General features: G+C 42.6%; 1 pseudogene across 1 annotated transcript; it reads left to right on the top strand.

Annotated features, from left to right (window-relative positions):
• The first annotated feature begins 790 nt into the window (after positions 1-790).
• On the top strand, positions 791-1,703 carry LOC309866601 (P2R1A-PPP2R2A-interacting phosphatase regulator 1 pseudogene; annotated as a pseudogene). Its single transcript has 2 exons — positions 791-1,255; positions 1,286-1,703. The product of its transcript is annotated as a P2R1A-PPP2R2A-interacting phosphatase regulator 1 pseudogene (transcript).
• The last annotated feature ends 17,067 nt before the right edge of the window (positions 1,704-18,770 follow it).

Raw genomic sequence — 18,770 nt, 5'->3', positions numbered from 1 at the left:
ATTCCTCTCCTCCTCCTCCCCGCCAGACCCTGGTAACCACCATTCTACTTTCTGGTTCTATGATTTTGACTATTTTAGATCCCTCATATAAGTAGAATCATGTAGTATTTCTCTTTCTATGGCTGGTCTATTTCACTCAGCCCGATGTCCTCAAGATTCACCCTGTTATGTAACACATAACAGGATTTCCTCCTTTTTTAAGGTTGAATAATATTCCTTTTTATGTATTTACCATATTTTCTTAATTCACTCATCCACCCATTACATTTAGATTGCTTCCACCTGGCCATTATTTAAAACGCTGCCATGTGCATGGGTGTGCAAATCCCTTCCTTGAAATTCATCTCTGTGTTTTCATTACACCAAACTTTCTTGTTCGCCTACCTTTCTGGCTGCCCATTTTCTGTTTGCTTCATTAGCTTTTTTCCCCATCACTTGCTCTTTACTTGTGCTTTACTTTGCTAAGTACATGCAGGGATTTTGTCCATGGACTTTTCTCACTCCCTTGTCTTGATTTAAAAAGGAAATTTAGACTTGGGGTTTCCTTTGCTGAGAGAAATCAAGAACAATTCACGAGAGTGACCAAGATAAATTCCTCATTTTCATTATAGACTTTGAGGTAGAGGATCTTCTCAGCATTAGGGACCCCGATGTTGGGGGGGTAGGAGGTTCTGAGCTAGTCCTGCCCCCTACTTTGTGCCCACTGGTATTAGGGATGGTAGGTAGACCTGCCAAGATGAGTGCCTCACACATCTAAGAGGTTCCTCCTTTCTTCTCTTTTCCCCTTTCCTGTCTGTCCACAACTCCTCACCCAGCTGACTTGTCCTTATGTGAATGGGAGCCAGAAAACCTTGAGAACTTCCAACCAAGCAGTGGTTTCTTCCTCGACGCGGACATGGCACAAGAGAAAATGGAGCTAGACTTGGAGCTGCTGTCGAGTTCAACCACCACAAATGACATGCTGAGAAGATCCAACAGCGCCCCATTGATAAGTGGGCTTGGTGATAACTCACAGGTGTTCCAAGCTGACATGGTAACTCCAAGAAATGACACAATGCTTATGGCACAACATTGTCTGGTCAATACAATGCCAGTGAAGAATTCCAAGTCTGTGATTGACATGACCACATTCTCATCTTCAAAAGATTATCCTGGCTGCAAAGGGTTTTTACCACCTTCTCCCATCCCCATCCGTGCTTCCTTTGGTCGCCTTCATCAAATCAAACAGGAGGAAGGCATGAATTTAATGACCAGAGAAGCAATGCATGAATGGTAGGTACAAACCACACTCCGGATAATTTGGTCTTGGGAAGAGAGTTTTAACCTGAGTGACAGTAATTTAGAGAAACCATCTTCAAAGAGCATCGATTTAATTCCAGTATCCCCAGCAGCTCCTCCCACCCAGAGGATTGGGAAGCAATGTTTTCCTCCATTGTTACAAACTTGGGTGAATTACACCACTTTGCCTCCAAGTCCCGTTTCTAGTCCCACGCAACGATTTCCAATAGGAAGTCAAAACCCCACCAACATTATTAGACCAAGTATCTGTGGACCATTAAAAGGAAAAGGTGAAATGATATTTGAAGATCAGCCAAAGAAACTTTTCCAAGGCACAACCAGTGCCTGCTCAACAGTCTGATATGAGTGAGTGGGAGAAGAGTTGGCCTAGTCAGATACAGAATCTTCCCAGTCTGCTCGAAGCTTCGCCAGCCAAAGAGCCTCCATCTAACGCATCAGATCTGTAAAATTAAAAAAAATATATATCATCTCTGACTTTGTTTCCTGCCAGCGATGAAAAGGAAAAGTTTCTCCTTAAGTCTATAGTTCTAATTCTCAACAGTTAGGGTGTTTGGGGGTGGGGACATGTGGGAAGGGTTCTCCGAAAAAGAAAAATGGGGTAAATTAAAATCTTTGTGGTCACTTAAAAGAAATGTCTGAGGGACGCCTGGGTGACTCAGTGGGTTAAGCGGTTAAGCGTCTGCCTTCAGCTCAGGTCGCAATCCTGGGGTCCTGGGATTGAGCCCCACATTGGGTTCCCTGCTCATGGGGAGCCTGCTTCTCTCTCTGCCTGCTGCTCTCCCTACTTATTCTCTCTCTCTGACAAATAAAATTTTTAAAAAAAATTTTAGGGGCACCTGGGTGGCTCAGTCGTTAAGCATCTGCCTTCTGCTCAGTTCATGATCCCCGGGTCATGGGATCAAGCCCCACATTGGGCTCCCTGCTTGGGAGGAAGGCTGCTTTCCCTCTCCCACTCCCCCTGCTTGTATTCCTGCTCTCTCTCTCTCTCTCTCTGTAAAATAAATGAATAAATAAATTCTTTTAAAAAATTAAAAATAAATTTAAAATTAAAAAAATAAAAGAAAAAAAATAAAAAGGAAATTCAGGGGTGCCTGGGTGGCTCATGAGTTAGGAAGCTGACTCTTGATTTCAGCTCAAGTCGTGATCTCAGTGGTGATATGAGCCCCACATATTGGGCTCCCTGCTCAGTGAGGACCCTACTTGAGATTCTCTCTCTCCCCCTCTGTCCTTCCCCTGCTCTCAAGCATGCTTTCCCTCTAAATAAATAAATAAATAAATAATAAATAGAATCTTTTAAAAAATGAAAAGCTAATTCACAGGCTTTCATTGTTCTTCTAAGCTTCTAGAACTATATTTCTAACAGTTTGCCAAACATTTCCCCCTACGTGTTCCAGTGATAAACTAAATATGTTCAAAATCAAATGCAAATTAACTTGCATTTAGTCTGCTTGTCTACTCTGTCAGCTCTAAGTTATGTTGTCGGAATGCAAAAATGAGTAACGTCACACTTCCTTCCTAAATATGTTCCTCCTCCTGACTCTGTTTTGTAAATATCATCACCATTCCCAGTCACCCTGGAAAAGGCCTCTTGGTCACCTCACAACTCTTCCCTCTCCACCTCCTATTGATTCTCCCAAACTTCTACTTCTTCTGCCTCCCCTTCTCATTCTTTTGCCCCTCGACCACCACAGCTGCTTCCTAATTGGCCTTCTGTCCAGGGGTCACACAACTGCCACCAGCATGACCCTTCTGAAACACAAATCTGGTCAGTGATGCTCCGTTGCCTACAGGTAATTTTGAGTTCCTGGGTGTGGTCTGGGAATAAGCAGCGTCTTTATTCCTTTCCTGTATCTCCTTTCATCATCCTCCTGTATTCTCCCTGTTTGCTAGGAACATCACGTAATGCTGCTGTTTTCAAACTGCTAGGCTTGCTCAAGCTTCCTACCCATTCTCCATGCTGTTTTCTCTGCCAGAGACGCTCCCAAGTTCTCTCCCGCCCTCCTCCCCCGTGTCCTCTTAGCAAACTCTTCCTCCCATTCAGCTCCTTTCTCCCAACGCTCCGCAGCCAAAGCTTCCTCTCCGCCTTCCCTGGAGATCTGCATCTAGATCTCTAATCGGAAGTAGTGTGGAGTATCAGGAACAAGCCTGCACTTGATTTGGGTGGCCTGGGACTTCAAGTTCTGATGTTGCCATCTGCTGGTGGTGACAGTTTTGTCTGTCTGAAAATTTCGGTCTTTGTAGGGACCTGCCCTGGGTGGCCTGAGGCTGAGGAGTAATAGCCTATCTCAGCAGTACCATGGAAAAGGTGCTGAAGAAAAGGTGAATTACTTTTCTTCTTGTAAAATTCACTTAGATATGCAAGCATCACCTCAAAGTCTCTTTTTACTTACTTTCAAAGCAATTCTAGACATGTCTCCTTCCATCAGTAGCTGTCACTCTTTTGGTCATCCAGGTGGAAAACCTATCATCCTGGATTTCTCCTTATTCTTCACCTGTCCATATTTAACCGGCTACTAGATCCTGCCATTTTTATTTCCTTCCTCTAACATCCTCATCTTATATTTCAGAATATCGTTGTCTTCTGGCTGGTCCCAAATACCACTTTTTCAGTGTCACTCCCTTGTGCCCAAATCCTCAGTGGGTCCATGTTAGCCATGAAATAAAGTCTAAATTCCTTAGTATATTTTAGAACCTTCCACATCTGGCCATACAGTTGCCAGATTTAGCAAATAAAAATACAGGGTGCTCAATTAATTTTGAATTTTAGAAAAAGAACAATTTTTGTGTGTGTAAGTATATCACATGTGATATTTGGAACATATTATATTAATAATATATTTGCTATTTATCTGAAATTCCAATTTAACTGGGCATCCTGTACTTTATCTGGCAAACTCATCTGGCCCTAATTTGTCTCTCTTTGGTCCTATAGCTCCCTACTTTCTATGAATCTAGGCTACTCATGAGTAGGTTTCATGTTGCTTGTAGCCTATATTTTGGCCTCAGGTGCCCAAGGAGAGGTACAGCCTTTGGAATCAGAAAGATCTAATTTTGAACCTCAGCTTTCTTGCTACCAACCCTATGACTTAGGCAACTAACTGAACTTTCCTAACCTCAGTTTTCTCATCTGTAAAATGTGAGTTCTAATACCCCCACACAAGAGAGAGATTGAGAGGACTGGATGAGCTATGCAAACGTAGGACAGTCAGGTCTACTATATGTATTTAACATGTTAGTTTGTTGTCATTGTCACTAGGGTTTATGTAGAGCAGAACTTTGTCAGCTCTTTGGGCCCTCAGTTGTACTGCTGGCCATGATTTGCAAGAAGTAATGTGGTCTGGGTTAAATTGAAAGTCACAGACACTGGTGTGGAAGTCAGGGTGATCGCTCCTGCGTGACCTGCCTTTCCAAGTCATGCTCTATGCCTGGTGGTAGGAATGAAGCAAGCTGTTCAGCTGTGGGAATCTGGGGTCAGCGAGCTCAGGGGGCTTGGCAACACTGGGAGCCACGCCGGCCTTTACTGGCTCAACCCTACAAAACCTCCTCTCTTTGCCTTACTCCCTCTCAACCTATATCCCATCACTTTCCTTGTCTTTTTATTTATTGCCAAAGGTCTTTAAAAAGTAGTCATGTTTGCTATTTTCATTTCTCCATAAGGCTCAGCTTACACTCTAGAAAGTCTTTTGAAATAGTACTTTCAAGGGTCTTCAGTCACTTCCTGATTGCCAGATTCAGTCTATTCTTTATTGATGTCTTTGAAACTGCTGAGCACTCGTCTTCATGTTGACCTTTGAGACATTGACATCTTCTCTTCTCCTCTTTCTTCTCTGACTGCTCCTTCTAACACTCTTCTGCCTGCTCCTATGAAGGATTCTTCCGAGCAGGATGGTGGTAGAGTATGGAAGCCTCGCAATTCCCTCCCTGAAGTCCACTGAAATAATCAGTAGAGCATGGATATAGGGGGAAATGATTTATCACTGAAACTAAGGTTGGAATCAATCATCTACAAACTATATCCAGAAGAATTTCTTCTAGCAATAACCAAAGGCTTGGATTGAAAAGAGTCGGCAAAGACTGAGGCCCACCTTGAGGGAGGACAGCTGACCTAGAAGTGAGTGGCAGAACTCCCTGGCTGACTCCACCACCACTCCCTACCTTGGAGAGGCAAGGGCTGCTCTGTTCTAGTAGCGAGGAGGTGAGGTGGGTGGAGGGGCCTGCTGAGAGGCCTACTACCAGAAGTACTTTCTGGCCTTTGTGGATCTCTGACAAGGAACTCTACTGCTAGCTTCCAAGGACAGGTTTGCTATAGTCTGAAGCAAGCTTTAAACAGAAAGCTGAGTACTATGTGTGTCTGAAGGTCTGGGTGTCCTTTCCCAGAGCCTTACAGCAGCGCACAAAGCTTCTAGCTGTGGCTCAGCCTTCCTTTTCATTCACAGCCCTGGCTGTTGATCTCAGTACTCATGACCTCCAGGTGCACCCAACCTCACCTCCAGATTTAATCTAGACTCTGTTATTTGCCCATGCCCACCCCCTATGCCTCTGCCTGACCCTCCCTGGTTTTCCAACTCCCATTGGCCTTTTGACTAACCCAATCCCGTCTGTCAGGGATGTCACTTCAGCTCAAATAAACACTAAAAAAAAAAGTGTGTCCAAAGAGGCAGGACTATGGGCTGGTTTTTAAAATCCCTGCCTCCTTTAATACTTTGCTGGGAAGGTGGCCCACCAAGCCACGGTCTGGGTTCAAAAGAAAAATCCCTTGGAGGATTACGATGCCACAGCAAAGCAACTTCAACAATTGCTTACTTCAAGATATTTCCCCAAGCACCATCCCAGGTTACAGAGACATAATTTGTAGTAGGTTGATAAGGATTGATAGCACTTTCTAAGGCGAGGAAGTGAACTGCATACAGCCAGCAGCAGAATGAATGAATTTACACGGTCTGAATTTCAAGCCATTTGTGAAAATTCACCTGATCTCTCTGGGGGAAGAGCCAAATATAAAACAAATAAATCTTTGCTTCTAAGGGAATTAAATTCCATTGTTGGAGTTTTGCATGCAGTGAAGGGTGGTTGTCAATAAAAACACCTCCTTCCCCACCCCAGTTCAGAATCAATTGAAAGGCAAAGGAAGTTGGTCAAATGGATATATTTTTTTAAGATTTATTTATTTATTTGACAGAGAGAGAGAGAGAGAGAGAGATCATAAGTAGTCAGAGAAGCAGGCAGGGGGGAGGGGGAAGCAGGCCCCCCACTGAGCAGAGAGCCGGATGTGGGGCTGGACCCCAGGACCCCGACACCATGACCCGAGCCAAAGACAGAGGCCCAACCCACTGAGCCACCCAGGTGCCCCTCAAATGGATATTTTTATAATGAGAGAAAATCTGCCATTCTTCTTCAGTCCCAACCCTTACCCCCCATCCTCTCTTCCTTTTTACTCTCTTTCCTTCCTGGCAGAGAGGCAGTGAGGCAGTGAGGCAGGGGTGGGCAGAGTGGTGGTGAGCTGCATGGAGGTGATTTGGCGGCATGGCCACCTACACCCAAGGACACAGAACACTAAAGTGGAGAGGAAGGAATTGCGTAGAAGCATGTTGATGTTGTGCCCACAGGTTCCCAAGAATGAAGAGGTGGTGTATGTAGCGGTTAAACAGAGCAGACAACCAACATGGTTGGGAGACTGTTTACATTGAGCAAATAAGAAAATTGACTGAGCAGATAATTCAATACATTTAGGATGAGAGAGCCAAGTTTTTACCATTGAAGAAGGTAAAACATGGAAGGAGGCAAAGTTTGAAAGAACCCTGAAACATATTTGTATTAGAAGTACTGATATAAATTCAGGGATATGTATATACATACATACATATACTTCCTAAGTCTGTCCACTGAAGAAAGTCTGGAAGCCATGACACTCCAGTAACAATGAGCACATCTAGTAGCCAGATCTTGGTTTCCCAATACCATCCTCCTCTAAAATACCAGGACTCCTTGGAGAGATGGCTGATTCCAGGGCTGGGGAAGAGAATAGATTAAAAAAAAAAAAAATCCTCAAATAGCTTGGTTCAGAAAGCAAGGAAGTATTCACAAAATGATGAAGACCTGTCAGAGGTCATAGCATCCCCTTAACGGAAGTCCCATCAGCCAAACCTGGATCAATTTATGCATGAAAATAACGATACCAATTTATTATAACCAGTGAATAAAATAGGAGGCCATGAGTCCATACTAATATACATCAGTAAATGAAAGAATAAATGGGGAGGAGGGAAAGCTCTTCCTAACAGTAAAATAGCAACTAATAAACACAGCAGGAATGCAGGTAGTAGAAACATTCAGGTCAACATTCAGGTTCACTGTCAGGGATGGCTAGGTTTGTTAACGGGAGATTTGAGGGCGTGATTTTGTAACACATCCTCCCAGAGTACTAATCAACTACAAAGGGAAATGCTGACTTCACAGTAGGGAAAACTACAGACGCCAAATGTGACCAGGTGATTCACATTACCATCACAGGGGTGGGATGGATTAACAACACATAGCCCATCTCAATCAATCCTAAAAAGCACAGCATCATTTCTGAGGAGTTCCTGCCAAGAAAGCAAGACCCAAGCATAGATGTGAGGGAACGTCAAGCTGACTAAGGCTAAGGATCATCTTTCTGGAGTGTAAGGCCTGTGTTCTTTAAAACTGTCACAAACATAAGAAGTAGAACAGTTGAGGACATGAAAGGCAGGGAAAGGGGAGAACAGTTTCAGACTGGACGAGGCTGAAGAGACTTGACAACAGCAGTGTATGTTTCTAGAAGGGACAGTGTGCCAGAAAGGAAGAAGAGTTGTTGGGGAAGTTGGTGAGATTTGAATGGAGCTGGGGTGGGGCGGTGCACGAGTCTGTGAATTGGGTGATGGTGTTGTATTAATGTTGGAGGGTTATATGGTGAGTAAGTAGCAAAGTGTCCTTGATTTGGGGAAATAGACACTGAAGTATTTAGGGGGTGATAGGACTTCATGGATGCAACTTGTTCTCAAAAGGCTCAGAAAACAACTACTTGTTTTATATATGTATATAATTAAATATAATATATATATAAATATAATAAATATATAGCACATACACATGTGCTATATGATAAGATGTTTACAATTAGGAATCTGGATGGGGGAGGTATTCTGATAGTTTGAAAATAAAATCAAATTTATGTTCAACAAAGTTAATTTATCAATTTCAAAAATATATATATTTTAAGAATGAACTAAAAGGAATGTCCGCTTTTTTCTTTTCTTTCCTTCTTTCCTTTTTTTTTTTTTTTTTAACTGATGAGAGCTAAGTTGAAGAACATACAGCACTTTTCCATCCAGGACAAACACCTGAGGACAACCTCAAGTCTTTCCTGCAGGAACAGTCTCTTTACTATACACACTTAAACACTGGCATCCTGAGATCAGGTTGAGTCCCAAAGAGGATGAAGTTAGAGACTGAGCCTTATATTCCCTGTCCCTTCTTCCAAACTCACCATTTGCATGAATCTCTGCCCAGCATATCCCAAATACAAATACCCAAAGAGGAGTGAGGGAAGGAACCTCTTCCTAGCTTAAGTCTCTCTACTTAGAAACACAAAGACTGAACATAAGTGTTATCCCTCAACAGCCTTGTTTTGAGGAACCTCCTGTTTTTCAGATGTTGGTGGGTTCCCCCGGAGCTCCCCAATTATCTTGGGGTGCATCAAGCCAGGCAGTTGCCTGGGGATTCTCTTCTCTAGTCCTAAACCATTCACTGAGACCAAACATGTTGTTTTTACCATGGGTATGGGTGTGAATGCTTTTACAGTTGATTCTGCTTCCTTACTATCTGCATGTGCTGTCAACTCTCAGGTGAGCAACTCTGCGCTAGGTTCAAAATCAGAACCACACCAGGTCATCTCCCCCATACCAATTCCCGTCTGGGAAAGGCCTACTTCTTTCCTAGTTCTCAGGCCACTTGGGAAACCTCTCCCAGGAAATCAACCTGCTTGGACAAACACTGGGCCTTAGTCTGTAGTGGCTCCTGAGTCATTTTTTGATGTTTCAGTCTGACCAGGGAATCAGTTTCATCTTTCTGCCTCCATCTGCCCAAGATAGGCCACCAACAGCTACTAGGGGAGTCCTCCCAGATCCCAGCCAGCACTTCCCCTTCTTTGGAATTGGTCTTTCCCCTTTGCCCTTCTGCCAGTCATCTCCCCACTAGCATTTTAATTAGTTTATATATATTTAATTAGGTTTAATTAGGCTTTATACATTCTCAATTTACAAATGAGGAAAGTGATGTTTGCAGAGGTTTAAGATGCTTACAAGTGAAGACATGGCAGAGCCAGGACTTATACACCCTCTGACTACACAAGTTACACTCTGCATCTCAATCAGTGAGGTGTTCAAGGCTCTACACTCATTGGTTTCTCACCTCTTTCCCAACACACCCTCTCTGTTCTTCTGTCACTGTAGTTAGTGCTCTGAATCACCAGCACTGTCATTCCTCCACTTTATCCATGCTCCTGTTTAAGTCTCAGAGGATGCTTTCTCATTCCTCATCTATAGAAATATCACTTCGTTTTAATTTTTTGATTATTTTGTTATTATTATTATTATTTTAAAGATTTCATTTATTTGACAGAGACATCACAAATAGGCAGGTAGAGAGAGCGGGAAGCAGGCTCCCCATTGAGCAGAGAGCCGGATGGGGGGCTTGAGCTCAGGACCCTGAGCTCAGGACCTGAGCTGAAGGCAGAGGCTTAACCCACTGAGCCACCCAGGTGCCCCTATTTTATTATTATTTTTAAAGATTCATTTATTCATTTGCTAGAAAGAGAAAGAGAGAGAGCACGAGCAGGGGGAGCAGCAGGCAGAGTGAGAAGGGGAAGCAGGCTCCCCCCTGAGTAGGGAGCTTGATACTGGACTTGATCCCAGGACTCTGGGATCATGACCTGAGCCAAAAGCAACTGCTCAACTGAGCCTCCCAGGTGTCCCTCACTCCTGTTTTTAAAGCGTATTCAACTTAAATATAAATTATTGCATTAGTTTGCACTGCAGAAGACTCAGGAAAAACAACATTGAGGTTAGTAAAATCCTGAAGGAACATGGACTTGTTTACTAAATTCTACAGTGTTAAAAGAAGGGGATATGTCATAGAGCTTCAAGAAGACAGTTTGGGGGCATGTAAGGAAGGACCACACGAAACTGAGTGTTAAATTAATGAAACATGTTATTCAAGGTATGATAAATCTGAAAGATCAGCCACTAGCATTGATTGAAACTTAGCTCAAAGCCAGTTCCAGGAGGTAAAAGGAAGAGCCTATGGTTTAAATGGAAAATTGTGTGCTTAAGCACACAATTACAATACATTATGACACGTGCTGTGATTTGGTACAATGAGTGCTTTGGGTGGGTCTGGCTAAGGAAATCAGGTAGGGCTTTATAGGTGATGCTATACTTACTTCCAGAGAAGGAACAGGAATTTCTCAGGTAAGTGGCAGTAGGAAGAAAAAGATCTTCTAGGCAGATCAAGCAGGAGTATAAAAGCATGGTAATATGAGAGAGTATGAAATTTGCCTTTGATATTTCTAGAGAAAAGAGGTGAGTGTGTGCACGTGTGCAAATCATGCACATGTATGTGTGTATGAGTGTGAGACATTCATGAAGATTGGGTAGCTGAAGAGTTCCAGGAAATAAGGCTAGGAGGGTGGTGTCAGGTTTTAACATAAAGGGCTGATGTGGAATGTTCATGAGTTTCACTGTTTTCTCAATAGTTGTGAATAGCTGCATGATCAGATTTTCTTTTTTGAAAGATCATCTTGGTTGCAGTGTGGATAACGAATTAAAGATAGTCAAGTCTAGAAGTAGAGAGTCCAGCAAGAAGGTTACTATAGTAGTTCAAGTGAGAGATGATGAGGGCTAGTGTGGTAGAAACTGCGGTGCTCTGCCCAGACCACCTTTCATCAAGTGGGGGCCCTCATCCCCAGCAGTGACTGTGGATGCTGATAACTCACAGCTGCCCGTTTCTCCAGAGAAGCACCCACTGCTGACTGCAGCTACCCTACCCAGAAAACAATCTGTGATACGCCCCTGCCAACCACTGCCCTCCGTCAGTGACTGCTAGAGGTCTACAAGGGATTGTCCCTCTTGCCTGAAGGGGCCATAATTCCGCTGTGTGGTTAATGTTTCAAGTCCTTTACCTGCGGGTCAGGCCAGGCTAGACTTTACCTGAGACACATGATAGGTTCCTTTCCTTTCCCTAGTCTGCTTCTCTCCCTCCCTGATAGGTTTTTCTTAAAACTCATTACCTCAAGAGATCACGTACACCCGAAATCCTTGTTTGGATTCTCCTTCTAGGAAACCAGACCTAAGACAGCAAGTATTAACTGTTTATAGGATGGCGATGCTTGATACACTGAACCAAGTAGAATTAGTATGATTGGCCACTAATTAGATGAATGAGAAGAAAGTGTAAGGGGAGAAAAAGATCTGGAATGTTCTCTAATTCTAGCTTGAGTCTAAGGGTGTACTATTCATTCACTGAAATATAAAGGAATAGTTCTGGGGTGGATGAGGGTGGAGATAAGTAATTTGGTTTTGGATAGGCAGGGTTAGAAACACCCAGGACATCCAGAAGAAATAAAGAAGACCATTAGGGGTTAGAGTTCAGAACAGGAAATCAGAGCTGGAGATGTAGATTTGGGAGTCAACAGCAAATAAATGAGTCACAATAGAGATCTTATGTTCACTATCCTGGCTTCATACTGGGAAAGTTATAGGATTCTATCCTACTGAATTTCCAATTTAACATCAGGGGTGGTAATCTAGTTCTCCAATTTAGTCCTTTTGGTCCATTGTTAGAATTCTTAGCTGGATAATCTTGACCTGGCTTTTTTTTTTTTTTTTAATTGTTTTGTTCCTGTTGTGGCTTTCTGTCATCATTAGGGCCAAATGTAGCAAAGGAATAATATAAAAATAACCACTTTGTTTACCATGAGTTATAGTCCCAGCACTGATGTGTATTATGACCAAATGAAAAAAAAATGCACAGTGTTTCTTAGTCATTTTTTTCAGAGCCAGATGCGTCTAAGGTTCCATAATGAAGGCCATTAACATCCTGAATCTGAAGGAAGAATGATTTTCTTTTTTTAAAGATTTATTTATTTATTTATTTGACAGAGAGAAATCACAAGTATACTGAGAGGCAGGCAGAGAGAGAGAGAAGGAAGCAGGCTCCCCGCTGAGCAGAGAGCCCGACGCGGGACTCGATCCCAGGACCCTGAGATCATGACCTGAGCCGAAGGCAGCGGCTTAACCCACTGAGCCACCCAGGCACCCAGGAAGAATGATTTTTATGCAGTCGATCACTAGTAGACATTTAGCCTCAGTCTCTATCCTTTCTCCCTCAAAAGTAAAGGGATCTGAGGATACAACTCAACTTTATGATGAGGCCCACCAAAGAGACTGCTTGGCAAAGCATCAACTGAATTGCCGCAAAGCCTGTGGAGAGTTTCCCAACAGGGGCAAGAGTTAGGCATGAAGCATGGGAGAAGACAGGGTAGAAACTAGTTTTCCTAACACATCTTCCAGAGTTCCTTACTGGTGTAATTTGAGGTAGGAAAAGGAAAATACATTTTTTTACTCACTCGGCCATTGCTGAAGGCTTCCCCTCCAGCTACATAAGATATTGACAGTTTTGTTGCTTTGTATTTGCAATTCAGCATTCTCTTAAGGGCACCATCATTTTCTAGTCCTTAAATGGAGATGAGTTTAGTGTTTAAGTAGACCACTGTGCCTAAGACCAATTCATTTCTGTACCATTCCTTATTCAAACTACCTTTTTATTGGCAAAGCTAGCTGAGTTCCTGCTCTACAATTTACCAAGATCTTTTATTAGACAATGTTAAGTTTAGTCTTGTTTACTCTATCCTAATAATGAAAATTTACTGAACAATAATATTGGAAACTGTCCATGGGCCTTATCTAAACTTATATTTGAAATGATAAATACTATAGCAAATAAATTTTTAACATTTTTGTTTCTGGCCATTCTATAAATTACAAAGAAATATGGTATGGTGAGTAATAGCACTTGTAGAGAAAAGCTCTGTTTCTGGAAATTTTGACAGTGAACTGAGATTTATGTGGCTACTCAATCATGTGAAAGGTGCATATAAATTTAGTGGGCAAGGTTTTTTCTCTCCTCCCCCCATTTTGCATAGCTACTATATATCTCCTTAAATATTAATACAGAAACAAAAATACTGTCTATTTACAAACCCTAAGCAATACCCAGGCTCCTTTTCAGGATACCTGGCACTCCTGTGATACATTCTCTTGAAATAAACATAATATTGTATTTTAGTATTATATTAGCGAGCTATGTTTTTCCCCATTTTAGTAAGAGATCATTTAATAGTTTTTCCTCTTAATATTTTAGCAAGTTGCTTTTAAAGAATGATTTCAAAAAAATATCCATGGGGTGCCTGGGTGGCTCAGTTGTTAAGCATCTGCCTTCTTCTCAGGTCATGATCTCAGCGTCCTGAGATTGATTGAGTCCCACATGGGGCTTCCTGCCTACTTCTCCCACTCGCAATCGCCCTGCTTGTGTTCCTCTCTCGCTGGCTCTCTGTGTCAAATAAATAAAATCTAAAAAAAAAAAAAATCCATATACTGTATATACTCGTAAGGAATCCACCTTGTCCTCCCAATTCACCAATCTCAGAGAACATAGGGCCCAAACCATCTCTTAGTCTTCTTTCCCATCCTCACTCTTCCTCCTCCATGTCTTCTAAATCTGACCCAGGAAAAGGTAAGCCTCAAAACTTTTCTTCTTGAGTTGCAGTGGGATTTATCCTAGGGTCCCAAAGGCAGTTGTTACAGTTTGGTTTAGTGGAACCCGACTACCTGGTTCTACCCTAACTGCCACTTAATAGCTGCAATAATAGCTGATCTTGAGGAAGATACTTCACTTCTCTGTAACTGAGTTTCCTCCTCTGTAAACGGGGATAACATATGTCTACCTTACAGAGAAATGAGCTAATTCTTACAAAGCATCTTAGAATAGTAGCTGTCGGGCACCTGGGTGGCTCAGTGGGTTAAGCCAATGCCTTCGGCTCAGGTCATGATCTCAGGGTCCTGGGATCGAGTCCCGCATCGGGCTCTCTGCTCAGCAGGGAGCCTGCTTCCTCCTCTCTCTCTCTGCCTGCCTCTCTGCCTACTTGTGATCTCTCTGTCGAATAAATAAATAAAATCCTTAAAGAAAGAAAGAAAAAAAAAAAAAGAATAGTAGCTGTCGCACAGTAAGTTTGGAGTATTAGCCACTACCAGCACTATCATGGACCTCAGTCCATGGTGGCGAATCCGTTTGTTGGACTTGAGAAATCTGGCCAAAACACAAGAACAAGAAGGAAGTTTGGAGAGGAAAGGCCGGCTTTCTAATTCGGCCTCCTATTTAAAGCAAATCTGAGCGCAGTCAAGAAACAGGGCAGATACTAGGAACGCCGCCTGCAAAACAGACTGCAAAGCTGGGAAAAGGTACAGCGAAACCGTGGATACCCCCGCCAGAACCGAGGCAAACCCCTAGCCGCCAGACTTGCGGGAGAAAGCGGTCCCTTCCCGGCGAGGGGCGGAAGTGGTCCGGGCACACCCAGGTTGGTAGCCGCGAGCTACCCGTCCGGGGAGGCGCCCCCTGGGGACCAATCGCTCTCGGGCTCCGCCTTCAGGGGGTGGGAGAATCGGGACGTTACGCACCTTGGGCGGGGCCTCGGCGCCTTGGATCCTGCTCAGGTAGGCGGGCGGCAGTCAGCTAGATTAGGGTGAGAGCGGGATAAGGTCTGCAGCCGGCCGGGGCTAGAAGCGGGGAAGAGGTGAGCTATGAAGGTCGGAGATGAGAAATAGGAAGCAAGAGGGAAGAAAGAGATAGTAAGAGCTTAAGAGGGGCTGAAGAAGTGGGGACAGGGAGGGGGAGTTGTAGGGGGAGCGGCTCGGTGAGGGGACTGAAGGACAAGGAAGGGAGAGTGCAAGAGGGACGCTGAATGGGTAAAGGGAAGAATAGGATAACCCGCCCGAGTATGGGTAGCCTAGGGGTTCAAGCTGAGTGGGGCAAAGCCTGGGAGTGTGTCGGGAGTCCGCTGTCGCCCGGACATCATCTGATCACCAATTTAGCGCCCCGTTTGCATCAAACTGACGCGTGCACATTAGTTTGAGTGAAGAGGTGATGTCTGGTCCTTGAAGAGGTGACTGATATACGGAATTTTCCTTAGCCCCACTGAGTGGGACTGTCAATCTTATCGAAGGATTGGGCCTAGACAACCAGATAAGCAGATTCATCTTCTGAATTACTGCAAGATCACCTGCACATCCTCCAGTTTGGAGAAAGGCATCTCTCTTCTTACCTCCGCCTTTACAGGACATCTGGCACTTTGACTTAGGTGACACATTTCTCTTGACGTGAACTCCCTGAAGACGGTTTCTACTGAATTTTCTGCTGCCTTTTGATAACATTTCTTTCATCAACGTTCATGTTACTTTCTGTAGTAGTACCTCCTTCCATCCCACTGCCACCTAAAAAGCCTAGCCTTGATCTCTAGACTTGTAGACTGGTAAAGCAGGAATGGGCCTTCTGAGATAAGGTAATAGGGGTGTGTCATTTTTAGGTAAAACAACAACAACAAAAACCCCGCAAAACCCTGAGACTCATGAAGTGAGTGAAAGTGAGACCTTAGTAAATACTAGATACTGTGCAGCTTATATGTTCTTCAAAAACCTAGGGTGTAGGTGCTTTTGTCCCCTTTTTACAAATGAAAAAATAGGCTAAGAGTGATTAACTTCCTATTATGTGCTAGAGCTGGAATTTGATCTCAGGAAGTCTGACTTTAAAACCTGTCTGCTTAAATAATTGAGTAAAAAGAAATACTAGATATTGGTAGGACTGTGATACCAATTCAGTTGAATGCTTTTTCTTTTTTTTTTTCTTTCAGTCACACCACAGTTTCCATTTAAGTCTAAAACTTTTTTTTTTTTTTTTGCAATTTCAGTTATCTATACTGTATATGAATGGCATATAAATCTACTTCACTACCTTGAGTTCCTTCTGTCAGATTGCTTCTATAAAACACTTTAGTTTCAAGAAAAAATTTTATTTTGAGGTCCCTTTTAAGTTAGGGAATGCTAACTTTACAGCTCTGACTATAGTAGATTTTGCCATGGCTACTGTGGAATAGGCAATTAGGCAGGGTGGGAGGAAGTTGAGAAATACAGCTGGAAGTTATTGGAATGATAGCTGTTAGCACTTCAGGGCTTATGCTATTGCCTTTCCCTCAACTCAAGGCCTCCAGAGTTTTAGGTGTGGCTTGGGCAAGCTCTAAACCTAGAAATAATCATCTTATACTCTAGGTACTAACTTCTGCTTACTATATCATGAGGCCGGAGCTGCTCATCTTCCATGACCATTTTTCTTTCATGTGCAGCTTTCTACACAATGAGCAGTGCCATAATTTCTATTATCTCATGAAATTATGCAATAATCCCAAATCCTTATCACATAGAATTTCTTTTCCATGCTACTCATTGCCTTCTTTTTTAAAAGACTTTATTTATTTGAGAGAGTGGGAGAGCACAAGCCGGGGATATATATACCACAATTTGTTTATCCATTCATCTATTAAAGGACATTTGGACTGTTTCTACCTTTTGCCATTGTGAGTAATGCTGACATGAATATATGAACATATGTGTATTTGATTGAGCCCCTGTTTTCAATTCTTCCACCTATACACCTATGAATGGGATTGCTGGTCATATGGTTGAGTCTATGTTGAACTTTTTGAAGAACCATCAAACTGTTTTTCATAGCAGTTGCCCAATGTTACATTTCCACCAGCAGTATACAAGGGTTCCAGTTTCTCCCTATCTTCATCAAAATTTATTTTCCATTTTAAAAATAGTCATACTAGTGGGCTTAGAGTGGTATCTCATTGTGGTTTTCATTTGCGTTTCCCTAGTGATCAGTGATGTTGAGCATCTCTTCCTGTTTAGCTAACCAGTAGCATCAGTTTATGCCTAAAGACTCCAATCCCCATCTCACAATTCTTTCTTGCTGTGTCCACCATCTCAGAACTGTTATTTTGTTCAGTCCTAATCAAGGGGTAGTGTTGAAAAACCTGCCTTAAACCAGGCATCAACACCTCACGAATATCTCAACTTTGCCCTACCCCTCTGAGAGGCTACTAGTAGATTGTCAAGTTAGCACGTATTTCCTCAAGTAAGAATAAACTCAGCTTCGTTTTATCAACAGGTTTTTTTTTTTTTTTTTTTAGCAATGTTTGGTGAAGCCAAACTCATCACTTCTTACAAAGTAGTACAAAAAACCCCACCATAGAGGAAAGTGGAAGGAAAAGGATAAAAAAGTTTAAAAAGATCAATTCAGGAGACATACTACCCAATTTACAGGAACTCCAAACAAAAGGAGAACAGGGAAAGTAGAAAAACATTAAAGAAGTAATTCCAGGAAGTTTTCCAGAACTGAAGGACATACCTTTCCAGAATAGAAGGCATGATGAATTAAAGGAGACTCATACCAAAGTTAAAATCAAGATTATAAAATTTCAGAAAAGGAGGAATCTAAGGCAAAGGGGAAAATTCTTGGTTGCCTATAGATTAAGATTATTGCCACAAGATGGCACTGTTGCCTCATAGGCTCTATTCCTAAAATGGTATTTTTCTTTTAGGATTTCTCCACTTCTTTCAGAAGCTTTAGAAAAGAAGTAGGCTTGGTTTGGATTATTTCCATCTAGTCATGCTCTATCAGAGCCGTCACTCCTGATTTCTTCCTAAAAGGCGCTCCTAAAAGGTCGCCATACAATCTGCCTGAAGGAAGAAAAAAGACTTAAATTATCTTTTAGGAATTGATTCATGAGGCTCTGAGGGGAAAAAAGACTTTTAAGAGAATGGACTCTGAAGTATAATTGTCTGTTTTACAGAGGAGGACTCCTGTTATGCAGGGATTCTACAAAGCACTCATGCATTCATTCTCTCAACAAGTTTTATTGATGCCTGCTATATGCAAGGCATTCGCAATAACACAGGGAAGAAAATCAGACATGATCTTTGTCTTCGGGAAGCTTACATTCTGAGGGAAGAAATATTAAAAAAAAAAAAACAAGTGAAGCTAAAATCACATATCTAGCTGAGGAATTTGATAGAGGTCAAGGTGAAAGTAAGCAGACCAATTGTGTAGGTGGAAGTTACAGATGACTTGGATTAGTGGTATTAGGAGAAAGAGAAGTACATGAATTCAAGATGGATTGGAGGTAGAATTGACAGGACTTGGTCATTGGATATGGGAGGTCAGAGAGCAGATGTATTAACATCTCTGGGTTGAGCACGTGGCTGGGTGCACGGGTTGGCATTTTCTTAGGTGGAGAAGACCTGAGGAAAGAGAGGATTTGGAGGATAGAATGGTAGATAAGA

Source organism: Mustela nivalis (assembly GCF_964662115.1).
Source record: "Mustela nivalis genome assembly, chromosome: 6".
NCBI lineage: Eukaryota > Metazoa > Chordata > Mammalia > Carnivora > Mustelidae > Mustela > Mustela nivalis.
This window is presented reverse-complemented; position numbering and strand designations above follow the sequence as displayed.